The sequence below is a fragment of the Euprymna scolopes genome, chromosome 17 (genome assembly GCF_053919585.1).
Source record: "Euprymna scolopes isolate OS-2025 chromosome 17, ASM5391958v1, whole genome shotgun sequence".
Lineage (NCBI taxonomy): Eukaryota > Metazoa > Mollusca > Cephalopoda > Sepiida > Sepiolidae > Euprymna > Euprymna scolopes.
Genome location: NC_136498.1, coordinates 12,399,700 through 12,416,309, shown reverse-complemented (window position 1 = coordinate 12,416,309; position 16,610 = coordinate 12,399,700).

Genomic DNA, 16,610 nt, shown 5'->3' with positions numbered 1-16,610 from the left:
TCACGGATTTCGATGACAATAAAAATATAGAAGTTTAAAATATTTGTTGATCATCATTCAATCCCTGGCAACGTCGGGTATCCCTGCTAGTTTGTTATAAGGACCACTTGCCAAAAGACATATATTGAATAACTGATGTAATTTATTGTACATTTTTACATCATATTTTCAAAGTATGTTAAAAGCTGATACATCAATGCATCATTATACGTTAAATAAGTGTAATATTTGGGATACACCCGAATTTTTATGGTTAATTATAGACTAATACAGATATTTCTAGAATAAAGTTTAATTTTCCTTCTGGTAAAAAAAAAAATAAATCGAATCAGTTAATCTATATACAAATAATATTGACAGATACATATTCTTCATTATTGTAAGGTTGTGATGAGAAGACTTAGAGCTTAAATATTAACACGTTTTACAAAATTCGAGACAAGCATAAAATACAGAAATACGTATGAAAATGTTTGTAAGTTACGTTTAACTATTGTAGGGTAAGCTGATAAAATTTCTGGAATAATAGATTTTTTTCGAAAAATATACGTATAGTTATATCTAACACGTTACTGGATAGCAATAATTAGCAGTTATGGTCCCCAAATCATGACGTTTATTTCGTAATAAACATTTGGTAATACCTGTTTAGTAAACTATACCATTGTACTTGTCTTTATGAGAGCCGGCCTGCAAGGCTTTTTTTTTACTTAAGCGTCACCCCTTATCAAGGCACGGGGGCCCATCCAGGATAAAGATTTATGAATGTATGGTAGTCATTGAGACAATATCGTAGTAATCTCTAGTAGTGGACATTTGGTAAATTGTATTACTTAAGATGATAGCTCATCAAGAATTTGTTTACGTTGGACTTGAAGTCGACCATACGCTTTGTACATGAAATTCACGTTTATGTTTAAGCACACATAAAGAGTGGGGGAAATTATTGAAAGTGGTTTAAGCGAGGCAAGTGTTTTTCGTAACAGTTAAGCAAGAGCGGAACCATAGATTGGGGCTCAAATGAGCACTTGCCATCAAAATAAAGATAGAGCAGAGCCAGACTCGCAACGTTTCTTCTGTGGAAAGGAGGTTGCAGGAAAGAGGAAAGGGCATCCCCTACTAGGCTACGAAGTTTATTTTGAACCATGTCAAGACATGATTAGTTCTATTAGCAGCTACTGCTAAGATGTGGTAACAGTACTCCATCCTAGGACGTACCTATCTCTTACACAGGTAGGGAATTTCATCAATAATGAGATATCTACTTGCGTGGTAGAATGACCCCCACACTTTTTCCAGCGACTTTGGCAACGGATTTGATTTACGTGTTTCATTTCAGATCAAGAGTAAAAGTCAGACAAAGAAGCTTTTGAAAACATGGGGCCCCTTCAAGACTACAGCCATTCAGTTCAATTGATGCCAGACGGGGATCAGAGACCTTTGGTATGTCAAAATCAATTGTCCTAGAAACGAAGCCTCTGTCGAGATATTCGCTGTCTAGAGATTCGCTAATATTGTGAAATATTACAGTTTACACATCTGCTGTAGATACACTTATTACAATATAAATTTTTCGTTTAAGACTGTATTCAAATCATCAAATAATTATGGCTTCAATTCAGTAAATTTATTGCATTGAAGTTTACATTAAGAACGGAAAGGAAATTAGGCTGACATTTTAAATAATACGAGAAAAGTTTCAAAGGAAAATGGAATCCATTAAAACCAGGGGTTGCACGCTTCACATATTCATTAAGATAATAAGCATAAGCATATATATATATATATATATATATATATATATATATATATATATATATATATATATATATATGTGTGTGTGTGTGTGTGTGTGTGTGTGTGTGTGTGTGTGTATACATATATATATATGCATATGTATATATATATATATATGTATATATATATATATATATATATATATATATATATATATATATATATGCGTATCAGCTATTGTACGTTATGGAAAATTAATCTCGTAAAAGAGGGAAAAACGGAAAGTGAATTAAGCGCTGCCTGTCGATACCACGGACCACGTTGATAATTCAAGGCATAACTTTTGAGTTTCATTTCCTTTGTTTAGAAAAGTCAAACTTATACTCTCATTGAGCAAATCTAAAATAAATATTGAAGGATAAAGGCAGAAGAATAATTATTAAATAAACACAATGACATCTCGATCTATACACATACGACTATATATATATATATATATATATATATATATATATATTACACGTATTTACATAAATTGTATGTATCTATTTTCAATATTTACTTGAGTGCTAAAAATGCAAGTAGATCTAGGCATAAGTTAAGAAAATATATATAGCATTTAAACTGCATAAATATTACCGCGTTTCATCATCTTGAAGATTCACCAGATAAATATTTAATAAACTGTATATATACTAGAAGAGCGTGTGGAAATTCCATAGAAGTTGAATTTTTTTAAACACACATCAATAACAAATTTCTTATGACATAATTAAACAATTACAAGATGGTTGGACTATGTACCATTAAGGAATTTACTAATTCACGGATCTCTTAATCTTCAGATCCTGGTATCTCTTCTGACACAATCGAAATCTATTTGCTCTGGTCTGATCCTGATCTCGCAACATTATGATCAGGTGACAGTGTGTTAGCCTTATTTTTGAAATTCAATAACATAAACATTTGCAAACAGAATCCCAAGTAAATGTCTGTCTTTAATGTCTTTCAAAAGTTCATGGAGATCTACATGATACACGCGTGATATTAAGTCAGATCGATTTTGTGTAAATTCTGACGGCCCTAAGTTGTTTACTATTTCAAGCTTCAGCCTCTGTCCCATCGACGAAATGTTGCATCCCTCTGCCTTTTCTACAAGTATTTTAGTGGTGAATGCTCTGACGAACTGCAATCACTTGTGCCCCCACGACGTGAGCACCCTCGACAAACCCGACAGGCTGCTAAATCCCACCCCCACACTGTAGAGATCCCTAGATGTAAAAGATCTTTTTACTCCAATAGTTTCTTCCCCAGAACCGCTAGACTCTGGAATTCCATTCCAGGTCCCTGCTTACCCAACAGTACTGACGTGCAGAAGTTCAAGTGTAACGTGAACCGACACCTTGCTGCCCAAATCCCTACATAGTACCCCAGTAGTTGTTGCCCCTGATAGTAGCCCCCTACACCAAAGTGGCAATTTGCCTTGTTTGGGGTGAAAATGTAATTAAAAAAAAAAGATATCTTGGATTATTCGTATATGTAAGGTGTAGTTTTCTGTATTTACAGAAAACTGCATTGTACTAGGTGCCTTCTACTAATTTCAACATGAAATGTAAGTGATAATGTTTTCACCTGATATGCGTAGGTTTAAAAAATCCCAACTCAACAAAAGGACTATATTATTTTACTTATTTCAACATGATACTAAAGTAGTTTATAATGTTTCCACCTGAAATACGTTGAGATGTGCTTTAATTTATACATGACCTGTGAGAAAGTAATTATTTTACGTACTTTTACATGAAACTTCAGCAAGTAATAAGTTTTTCACACGCAACGCGTTAGAATTTGTACTAATTTACACATAACATGTATTTAGGGAGTTTTTTTTTTACTTGGAATGCGTGAATTTAAAAGATAACTAATCAACAAATGCACTGTGAGATTTTACATATCTTGACATGACTCTTAAGTAAGTAATAATGTTTTCACCTGAAATGAGTTGTAACTTGTTCTAATTTTAAATCACATGAAATTAGGTAATAACATTTTCACCTGAAATGCATATGTATATAAGATATTTATTAAACAAAATGACTCTTTGATTTAAACACTAACGGGGGTACACGGCGTTGCCCGGGTGTTTGGAGGTGTGTGTTAGTCAGGGGGTAGATAAAAAAAAACGTTGGCCGGTTGTTTGGAGGTGTAAAAGAAAAAAATAGTTTTAATATAAAGGTAGGCTTGAACCCCGAACGTTTGACACGGAGGTGGAAAGGAAATGGAAAAAACCCTGTGACCTAACCATCTCAGTCAAGGGAACAGATGAATTGATAAGTGTGTTGTTGACGTTTATAAACTGAAGTTAGCAGGTGCGACAACGTCAAGTTGCGGGAGCCAGTTTCTGTTTTCCTCGCTACGCGGCGATCAAACAATAAAAAAACACAAAAAAACTAACGTAAGGCAAACGAACGATGAAAACAGTAAACGAACACGTGAAACATGGCTTGAATAAGCATGTTTCGATATTAAAAATTTAAAAAATCGGTGGGTACCCGGGTGTTTTTGAGTGTCGCTAAGAATAAGCCAAGTAAAAAAAAAAAACAAAAAAAAACAAAAAAAAAAAAAACCCAGAAAAACGAACGTTACGTGAAAATGGCTTAAATAACACTGGTTCAATATTTAAATTAAAAAAAAACATCTCACACCACGATTCGAACACAAAACGTTTCGATAATGAACCAAGGCCTTAACCAACTCAGCTTACGCGACGTACATGAAATTTGTTAGCTTTTACAACTATTTAAAGTAAATCAGGTATCGACGTCATCTGATGCATGCGTAGAATCGGTAATTGTCACGAGAGGACCGTTTTAGTTGACCAACCCCTGTCAAAAATTGTCGATTTCTGGGTGAAAACGTTAACGTTTTGGGCCAATTTTTTATATATTTTTCCAGCAAAGGATGGAGCTTCGATGTGATATCGAGTTTGTGAATTTTCGTCGCGTCTGTCGAAAGCTTTAAGCAGATATCTAAACATACACACATACATAAATACATACATACATTTTCTCTTTTATATATGTATAGACTAGCGGGGGTACCCGGAGTTGTCCGGATGATTGGAGGTGTGTGTGGGGGGAGGGGGTAGACTAAAACCACCCTGTTAAAAGAAAACGTTGACCGGTTGTTTGGAGGTGTAAAAGAAAAAATAGTTTTAGTATAAATATACCACTATCAGCCGGTCACTGAGGTGTTACCGACAGACGTGTTATAGTAAATGTCTTAAAGCGGTGTCATGAAGATATGAAGATGGGCTAGTCATTAGGGTCTGTGTAGCAAGAAGAAAATCATACCTGAAATGTTGGCCAAATAACCACCCGGTCATGCTGCGTAGTTTGTTAGAAACAGTGGCACAAAGAAATAGTCCCACATAAAGGTAGGCTTGAACCCCGAACTTTAAATGCGGAGGTGGAAAGGAAATGGAAAAAAAACCCTGCTACCTAACAATCTCGACGAAGGCAACATATGAATTGATAAGTGTGTTAAGTTGACGTTTGTAAACTGAAATTAGCAGGTGCGACAACGTCAAGTTGCGGAAGCTAGTTTCTGTTTTCCCCGCTACGCGGCGATCAAACAATAAAAAAACACAAAAAACTAACGTAAGGCAAACGAACGATGAAAACAGTAAACGAACACGTGAAAAATGGCTTAAATAAGTCTGCTTCGATATTAAAATTTAAAAAATCGGTGGGTAACCGGGTGTTTTGGGGTGTCGCTAAGAATAAGCCAAGTAAAAAAAAGCAGAAAAACGAACGTTACGTGAAAAATGGCTTAAATAACACTGGTTCAATATTTAAATTTAAAAAATCGAAAAAAAAAAAATTAACACCACGATTCGAACACAAAACGTTTCGATAATGAACTAACTGAGCTAACGTGACGTACATGAAATTTGTTCGGTTTTTCAACTATTTAAAGTAAATCAGATCACGACGTCATCCGATGCAGGCGTAGAATCGGTCATTGTCACGAGAGGACCGTTTTTGTTGACCCAGCCCCCCATCGAAAATTGTCGATTTCTGGGTGAAAAGGATAACGTTTTGGGCTAATTTTTCGATATATTTCGAGCAAAAGATGGAGCTTCGATGTAATACCGAGTTTGTGAATTTTCGTCGCGTCTATCGAAAGCTTTTAGCAGACATTAAAACATACATACATACATGCATACATTTTCGCTTTTATATATATAGATGAACTGTATGTTATAATGTTTTGACCTGAAATACGTAGATTGAAAGATCACTAATCAACAAAAGCACTAGATTATTTTACTTATTTCGACATGAGACTTAAGTAAGTAATAATGTTTTGACCTGAAATGCATTCAAACGTGTACTAATTTCAACATGACATGTAAGTAATAATGATGTTTTCACCTGAAATGTGTATGTTTAAAAGATCGTTAATGAACAAAAGCACCTTATAATTGTAAATATTTCGACATGACATCTAAATATGCAATAATGTTTTCACCTGAAATGCGCTGGGATTTGTACTTATTTCAACCTTACTTCTGAGCAGGAAATAATAGTTTCACGTGAAAAGTGTAGGTTTTAAAGGCTCTCAATCAACAACAGTATCTTTCAATTTAACATATTTTGACACGACATTTAAGTAAGCATTAATGTTTTCACTTGAAGTTCGTAGATTTAAAACATCAATTATAAACAGAAGCACGCAATGACATTTCTTATTTCGACACGACGCTTAAGTAGGGGATAATGTTTTAATCTAAAGTACGTTGGAATCTGTATTAATTTAAACATAACATGCAAGTAGGTAATAATGTTTCTAATCAACAAAAGCACTCTATGATTTTATATATTTTATCATGACGCTTAAGTAAGTAATAATCTTGACAGCTGAAAGGCGTTTGAATTTGTACTAATTTCGATATGACATGTAAGTGGGTAATAATGTTTTCACCTGAGTTGCGTATGGTTAACTGTTTCTAATCAACAAAAGCACTATATGATTTTACATATTTTGTCATGACGCTTAAGTAAGTAATAATCTTAACACCTGAAAGGCGTTCGAACTTGTACTAATTTCAACATGACATGCAAGTTGGTAATAATGTTTTCACCTGAGCTGCGTATGTATAAAAGGATCCCTAATCAACAAATGTGTCATATCATTGTACTTATTTCGAAATGACACTTTAGACGGTAACAATGCTTTATCCGAATGCATTGACATTGGTACTAATAATATATGTAATAATGTTTTGTACCTGAAATGCGTAGGCTTGAACCCCGAACTTTAAATGCGGAGGTGGAAAGGAAATGGAAAAAAACCCTGCGACCTAACAATCTCGACGAAGGCAACAGATGAATTGATAAGTGTGTAATAATGTTTTGTACCTGAAATGCGTGGGTTTAAAAGATCCTTAATCTTATGATTTTACTTATTTCGATATGACACTTAAGTACGTAAAAATCTTTTTACTTGAAATGCGTTGGAATTTTTCTAATTTTTATATAGTACTAGCATGAGTACCCAGCGTTGCCTGGGTTTACATACAGTTCCGTTTGGAACACACCTGCTACACTAATCATTTTCATCATGGGTAACATGGATACCCTTACAACAATTCCATAAATAAAAGAACGGATAAAAACATGTAAATTTAATCGTTCCTTAAAAGAAGAAGTACCTGATACCCTCTCCACCAGATATTTCCGCAGAATGGATACAGATAGAAGTAACTATTTCCCGGATATTGAGTACTATAAATACCCACCCTAAAAATAAATAATTAAAAATAAATCATTAGAACTTTTGTTTCACTAAAGATAACAGCGAATGCCCGCGTGATCCCAAAAATAAATAAATAAATAAAAATAACCAAGTAGATAGAACTCCTAAAAAAATGAAGATCTATCAACAATTAATTCAAAACAATTAAATTAAAATTTTCATCATTTTATGCTTCTAATGTAATCTCCCTCCAAAATAACAAAAATGAATTTGTCATATGTTATGGTTCATTTTGTTTATAAAAGTGTAAGGTGAAAGTACAGAATGGTGTCATAAAAATTAATTAAATTTATAATTATTTTATGTTTCAAATGTAATTCCCACGCCCACCAAACAAAAAAAAATGTATTTGTCATGTTTTTCCCCATCCATCTCCATCGCTAAATTTGAAAAAAAAAATGCTAGAGATGATATATCTCGTTGAATGCTTTGTGGTCAAAATGGTGTTGATTTTTACGTTAAATTTATATAGAAAAGTGATCCCCCACTTTAAAATGTTAATTTTCTTTTTTTCGAAATTATTCTTTCATATCATTTATAAAGATTGTTTAAACGTAGGTCTTAATTTTTTTAGGGGTTAAAACGTAGGTCCTAATTTTTTAGGGGTTAAAAGACGCTGAGTCACGTCGTAAAAATTTACCTTTTTTTAAATTAGAAATTAAAGTTTGTAATCGATGAGATTAACGTGAAAAAAAAAGAAAGAAAAGTGTAAATCGTGGAATTCAGAGGGGGCAGTAGATCCTATTTTTTTAGGTATTAAACAACGATGGGTCACATCGTAAAATTTGCGATTTCTGTATAGCTGTTTAAAGAATAATAACAACAAAAAAATGAAATGATCGGAAGATTCTAAGGGGCAAATAACTCTAAAAGTTTTTTTAAAAATTCGATGTTGAAATAATAATTCCCCAAAAAATAAATGTTATCAATATAATTATTGTTTAAAATGTATTAAAAACAATTTTAAATAAAACACTGAAAACAATTCTCTCGCTAGAAACATTAATTAAGATACCGCTATTTAATAAAATCGATTTTTCTTAATGTCATATGCAAATAACATAATCTTTTTATTGTATCTAGTTTCTAAGAATGAAGCTATATATAGAAATAAATGAAAGAGTAAAGTAAGGAAAATTTTGTATATATTAATCAAATTGTGAACAAACAAACAAACAGACAGGATTACGGATTTATATATATAATAGATGTAAGTTATAATCATAATAAAATTTTTTGGAGAGGGAACGATTTTTAACTGATAAAGAGCGAATAAAAGGGAGGTTATTCGTTTCTAATTAGTTAATGTTTACAATGATGATATTTTGTTATAACATCGGACGTACGGACAAGAAAATATATATTTAGAATGGTGAAAACTGAACCGACTGATGCCCTGTGATAGAGCGAAACAGTACCGTATCTAGATGGCTAAATTTTAAGTCCCCTCCTTGCGGAGAGCACTGTCGTAAAAAAAAAAACAAGAAGGTCGAGCATTGTAAAATCGTTGTACAAGTATAAAAAGGCATTTGATGGGGTCGGTTACGGTCTCATAGGCCAGCGGTTAAAATAGCCGACTATCAACTAGATAGTAGTAGGCTCAATCCAAAGCTAGTCAGATGAGCTGTGATAGGGCAAAAATATTCGGATAAGGATATTATTTCCGATATAAAGCAACGTTGCAGCTGAAGACCCTCGAGTTTCGCCTGATTTGACATATCCTAATACCGCGATTCGAAACCCTCACCTCTATGCATGGTAGAGGAGTACTCTGCCATATGACCAACCGCGACACATACAGGAAAGTTTACTAACAATCACGGATCAATAAACCGGCGGGGAAATCCGATTACGGGATGAACCTACTTCTTCTCAAACAAGGGGTGTGGTCATCCATACACACACACACACACACACACACACACACACACACACACACACACACACACACAGACACACACACACACACATATATATATATATATATATATATATATATATATATATATATATGGCTTAGAGAACTCTTTATCATTTCACCACTCACTCATCAGACATAACTTCGAGATTCGTCACTACCAATCACGATTACTTGAACTAATAACGCTGCTATTTAGAGTGGAAGAATATGTTTTTTAATTAAATTCATTTCTTTTCAATAATTACAATACAATCTCTTTTATAGAAAACTGAAAATCCTGTGGAATATTGTACACGTAACGTGTTTAAACTTGTTTATTATGTGAAAATTCGACGAAATGACTAATAACACGATGAAATGACTAATTACACGACGAAATAACAAATTACACGACGAAATAACTAATCACACGACGAAATAACTAATCACACGACGAAATAACTAATAACAGACTATTTTATACAGCACGTATTTTTTTAAAAATATGATTTGAATTCTATCAAAATAATTTTAAGAATAAGCCTTTCATAACTCATTGGATATGCACGGATTTGAAAACACATTTTATTGCCTTTTCGAGCGGTTACATATGCAAATATACTTGCAAATTTCATGTAATAAATATATAACGTTGACAAAGGTACAGATACGTGTTGGAGTTTATGTTTCCCTGAACGAAATGTAACTCCCCTATACCTGCAGCACTAATGCACCCTCAGATCATGACATTCCCATCAGCATGCTTGACTGTAGGCATGACCCACTTATTTTTGTACTCCTTACCTGGTCACCACCACACATGCTAAAGGCCATGAGAACCAACCAAACACAATTTTGTCTCATAAGACCATAGGACATGGTTCCAGTAATCTATGGGATTTGTTGACATGTCTTCAGCAAACTATTTAAGGGATTTCTTATGTATTGCGTTCAAAAGAGGCTTCTTCCTTGGATGACAGCCATGCACACAAATTTGAGGAGTATAAAGATAAGTGTGTCATGCCTACAGGTGATAGGAATTTCATGATCTGGGCCTGCACGAGTGTTGCAGGTATTGGAGAGTTACATATCATTGAGGAAAACAGGAACTTCAACATGTACTTTCAAATACTGCAGAAGAGCATGATCCCTCCCTCCAGAAACTGGGTCAGAGAGCAGCGTTATAGCATAAAAAGGACCCAAAACACACATCCAAGACAACTACTGCTTTTATTTTACATGGGGGTCACCACTTATGAAGGCCCGAAGGCCACTCAGAGATAAGGGTTATTGCGTGTACAGTAATCAATGAGATAGTATTTTAGTAATCATTAGTATTGGGGGTTTTGATAGTGTCTTACTTAAGGGGGCGGTTTGTCAGGAGTTTGTTTATGTTGGACTTGAAGACGTCCAAGTTATAGTCAGGTGGGAAACAGGCAAGCGGCAGAGAGTTCTACTGGCGTGCAGTTCTAAGAAAGAAGCTTTGTTCATGGAATCTACGTTTGGATGTAAGCACAGATAAAGAGTGAGGAAAATTATTGACAGTAGTTTCAGCCAGAGGGGTGTTTCTCGTGAAAGATTAGTGAGGGGGGACGAGGGATTGGAGCTCAGCCGAGCACTTGCTATGGAGATAACGATAAAACAAAGACGGGCTCGCAACGTCTCTTCTGTGGGAGAGAGGTTGCAGGGAAGAGAAAAAGACATCCCCACTAAACCACGAAGTCTATTTTGTACTCTGTCAATGCAGGATAGGATGTTTTTAGCAGCTCCTGCCCAGATGTGGCAGCAGTACTCCATCCTCGGACGTACTTGGTTTCATACAAATAGTAAATTGCATTAGTAGTGAGATATATTCTGGAGAGGTAGAAGGATCCCACCATTTTCCCAGCGTCCCTGGCAACAGATTTGATGTACGTGTTCCATTTCAGATCAAGAGTAAAGGTCAAACCCAGAAGCATGTCAAAACATGAAGCATCCCCAAGACGAGAGCTATCCATTTCAATTGATGCCAGATGGGGATCAGAGCGTTGATGATGTAAAGATAGAAGTTTGGTTTTGCATGCATTAAAAGTGACCAGCCACCTCTTCCCCAATGCACCACGCGCTCAAGATCAGAGGAGAGAGATTAAGAGAGAACTTTGTCATTTACGACCTTTGATGTGTTGCCGTTGATGGTCGTGTCATCAGCATAGATGTCAATGAATTATTTAGGTATGTTTTTGGGAGATAATTGATGTAGATCAGGAAGAGAGTTGGGCCCAGAATGGACCCCTGGGGGAATCCAGCATTAATATCGTGGGCCTCAACCACTACTCTTATCAGAGAGAAACGATTTAATGATTGAGAAAACATTTCCAGTAATACCGTAGCTGGAAATCTTGTGAAATAGGCCCTTATGCCATACCTTATCGAAGGCCTTCGATATGTCAAGATCAATTGCTCTGGAAAGGAAACCTTTGTCAAGAGATTAACTAATCCTACGTGATATAACCGTTAGTACATCTGCTGTAGATCTTGCAGAGCGGAAACTATATTGCGTGTCACTAAGAAGGTTGTTTCTGTTGAGGTGGTTGACTACTTCTTTATTTAATATGGATTCCGATAACTTACTCATGACACACAGGAGACTTATTGGTCTGTACTGAGAGTGATATGACTTGTCACCTGAATTCTTAAATACAGGGCATACTGATGATGTTTTCTATGGTGTTGGAAAGCACTTCTTCTTAAGGGAACGCTTAAACAGTTTTGTAACTATGGGGGCAATTTCTGGTTGGAGCTTTTCAGCACTATAACTGGAATGCCATCAGGGCCAGTTGCTTGATTAGCTTGGCGACCTCACGCACATATCTTTGTATGTTGCATAGCGTGTTGTCTGTTATAGGAGGAAATACAGGGAGTTGATGGTTATTGTCGCATAGACTTTACAACGGAGTTTATTTGGTCTTTGATTGGGAGGCGACAGTGTTACAGTTGGTCGGTGATTTAATGTGTAAACGTTATTTCCGACAGTTTGACTGGAAAGGCACGTGTAAACACAAGTGCGGCTAACGAAATGCTTGTTAGACGATTAAAAACCTTGTGATCGCTGGTTGACGATTATGGATTGATCATAGTGTTATATCCCGTTTCAACGGGATATAATAATATGACAAAACACGCCGAGTGGGATGCGTAACAAAAGAAGGTTTATTAGTACTTCGTAATAATACAAATACAAAATGGCTACTTGCTTTTCAAGTAAGATAAATGTAAATGAAGGTAAAGAAAAGGGACTTAGCGTGTGAGAGATAAGGGCTCGTCTCTGGGAAGCTTGGCTAACCGGAGTACACTTGTAGAGTGTCCGACGCGAGACTGCAAAACAGGACAAGACGCCCCCACCTTAAAATGGTAGCTCTTTTATATCCTGTTTCGTATCCGGTTCTTATGGTGTTGAATGCGAGAATTTGAGTTGAGTTCACATGATGTTAGGTGCGGATTTATCTGTAGCCTCACCTAACATCATGTGGACTCAACTCAAATTCTCCCATTCAACGCCATGGCGAAGAATAAGAGGGGGGAAATATGGGCATATATATAGATCTCCGAAATATATCTCTTTATAAAATAAACATTCGTTTATTTTATGAAGGAAAAAATTCGCGTTTCAACTATTTGGTCTTTAACTGTTCAATATAACACGTATTTTCAAATTTCACTCAACGCCTTTTAATGAATAACCTACCCAGATTTTCAAATCACGCGCGACCACGCGTAATTATCCGGCTACAGATAAATCCGCACCTAACATCATTATCCAATTCAATAACATGGCGAAGAATAAGAGGAAAAATATAATCATTCGTTTATTTTATAAAGGAAAAAACTTTGCGTTGCAGCTATTTGCCTTTAAACTGTTCAATGTAACGCGTATCTTATTTAATTTTCAAATTTCACTCAACGCCTTTTAATGGATAACCTATCAGATATATATATATATATAAATATATATATATATATATATATATATATATATATATATATATATATATATATAGTAATATGAGTAATAAAAGCGATTCCGAGTTAGTGTTTAATCTCTGTAAATTCAAATAAACTGGACAGTGATACCGATGCTAGCAACCTCCTGACTGATAGAATATCTATTAAAATTGAACTGCAAGCGAGAATACGCGTTGTTCCTAATCGATGAAGTACTCGGCAAAGACAAATACTAACACCGTTCCCTGAGTGTGGAAATGAGACTATTCTAGACGCCTAAAAGATCCTGCGCTGAGAACTGAAGATTTAGTTGTAAGAATGGATGTTACGGAGACTAACGCGTGCGAAATAAAAATTAAGTAAAGTAGAAAAAGCGTGGGCGAAAAAGATCAAAACTTTATTGAAAATTACTTCTAAACCAGAATCTACTACATATTGATCTCGAGTGAGCTCCAATCGTTGGACCCTTATCTCTAAAACATTCAGAATATAAAATTGTCTGGCTCAATCGCAGCAACAACTTTAATTTCTCTATCTGTGCCAAGAAATAACAGGAACTTTCGTTAACAAAATTCCGTTCCAAGAACAAGATACCACGAATATTTTTCCCAATACACGACCACATGGGCGTCTTAATACTTTACGAGGACAAATACTTGTCGAGACGTTCTCTTGGAATATCTAGTTCTCTAATGTAATCTCTTGACCATTCAATCCAAAGTTTTAATTTTCTTGATAGAGTCTCCACCGTCGAATCAAAAATACTTTTAACACTTCTTCGAAGGGTTACCAGGCCTTGAGAAGGGTTGACCCTCTGTTACTTACATAGCGTACAAAAATAGATGATCGGAGAACCCGATAATAGATTTTCTTTATAAACGTTACTGCTCCAGGGCAAACATATATGAAATGAGGAAAGCACAATTATTCATTCTCAGTTTCTACCCAACATTTATAGCTATAATAATATTCTAACTTTTTTTAATTTTTTTTTAATTCAATTTTCACTCCAAACAAGGCACAGTGCCACTTTGAAGCAGGGGGCTACTATTAGGGAATTAATTAGCGGGGTCATTATGAAGGGAGAAGAGTAGAAAGATGTTTGTTAACATTACACTTGAACTTCTGCATATCATTGCAGTTGGGAAAGCAGAATCACGGAAGGGAGTTCCAAAGACCCGCAGTTCTGGGGAAGAAACTATTGGAGTAAAAGGCTTTCTTGCACCTAGGGATCTCCACTGTAAAGGGATGAGACTTAGTAGCTTGTCGGGTTTGTCGGGGGTAGTTACGTCGGGGAGGTACAAGTGTTTGCAGTTCGTCAGAGCATTCACCATTAAAGTATTTGTAGAACAGGCAGAGGGATGCAACATTTCGTCGATGGGACAGAGGTTGAAGCCTAGATGACAGTTCAGGACCTATCAGGTTGGCGACTCTCTTTTGAACCCTGTCCAGGAGCGAGAGACAAGCAGCAGATGCACCAGCCCAGATGTGACAACAGTACTCCATACATGGGCGAATGGTTGCCTTATAGAGGTATAGGATACTGGCAGGCGTAAGTAGTTTTCTAGTACGGTAGAGGGAGCCAACCTTCCTTGCAGCAGCCTTGGCAATGCTCTCAATGTATCTATTCCAGTTCATATTCCCTGTAAATGTTAAGCCGAGGAGTTTAAAAGAAGTACTTTCAGGCAATTTGTTCTTGGCCATTGCTATTGGTGGTAGAGAAGGTTTCTTGTAGTTATTGAAGGAAACAAGCTTAGTCTTAGCAGCATTGAATGAGACCAACCATTTTTGTCCTCATTCCACTACGGATTGGAGGTCATCCTCTAGTGTTTCTGCTATTTTCTTGGATATGTGTTCATTTGTTTTCCCCTCATATCTGTTATAGAGAGTGGTGTCATCGGCAAATATACCCATCTCCGAAACAATATTATCAGGGAGGTCGTTTATGAATATCAGGAACAATAGAGGTCCAAGGATATACCCCTGAGGCACTCCCGCATTTATGTCATATTGTTGGATGTACGTTCGTCGAGGACAACTTTGATTTTTCTATTACTTAAGAAGGATTTAATTACTTTATGAATTCTTCCAGTGATTCCATATGATCTAATTTTCCTCAGAAGACCACCGTGCCATACCCTGTCAAAAGCCTTAGATATATCAAGGGCCACCGCTCTACCCTCCCCTGTTTTATCCAATGAACGGTATATACGTTCAGAAAGTACAGTTAAGATATCTGAACGGGCTTGCCTGAATCCATATTGTTTGTCAGTCAGGAGTTTAGCAGCTGTTAGGTGCTGGACTAGGACTTGATTAACTAAGGACTCAAATATTTTGGCGAAAAGCGGGAGGAGGCTAATGGGGCGATAATTTAGTGGGTCAGTTCTTTCACCAGAATTCTTGAAGACTGGTACCACCGAGGCGGTTTTCCAGCAGTCGGGAAAACAAGATTCGTTAAGGCATTTATTGTAAAGTTTGGAGAGAACTGGAGCAACCTCGGCAGAGCATTTTTTTAATAGCACAGCCGGGATGAGATCTGGTCCACATGCTTTAGAGGTGTCTAGGTTTTTTATAATAGCATGTACCTGAGAAGGGGTGATTTTCAACTCGTCAAGTGTGGCGTCTGTTCGCAGAGGAAAATCAGGGAGTGAGTGGTGTACCGAGTTCAGTGTGGAGTTTGAGGCAAACCGACTGGCAAGCAGATTAGCCTTGTCATTTGCCGTGCAAGCAACCTCATGATTGTTTGTTAGTGGGGGAATAATTGACTGTCCATTATTAACTACGCTGTTGTAGATTTTCCAAAAATCCCGGGTTCCTAATTTCTGTGCTTCGATGCGCTTTCTGGTGGTTTCAGAGTAATCTGACTTAGCTGTGTCTATCACTCTCTTACAATTATTTCTAGCTTCTATAAACTTCTGTTTATTTGAGCTGGACTTATGTCAGTTGAATCTGCGGAACGCATGCTGCCTTTGACAAATGGCAGCTGCACAAGCAGAAGTAAACCATTGGGTGGAGTGGGGGTTGCTATAGTATTTCCGTGCGGGAACATGTGCTTCAATAGCAGTTTTGAACCATTCAGTTGTCTCATTTGCACACTGTTCCGCTGGAAGAGTAAAGATATTTTGCCATGGGGCATCTCTGATGAGCCCCGTGATGGCTTCCCAATCAGCCT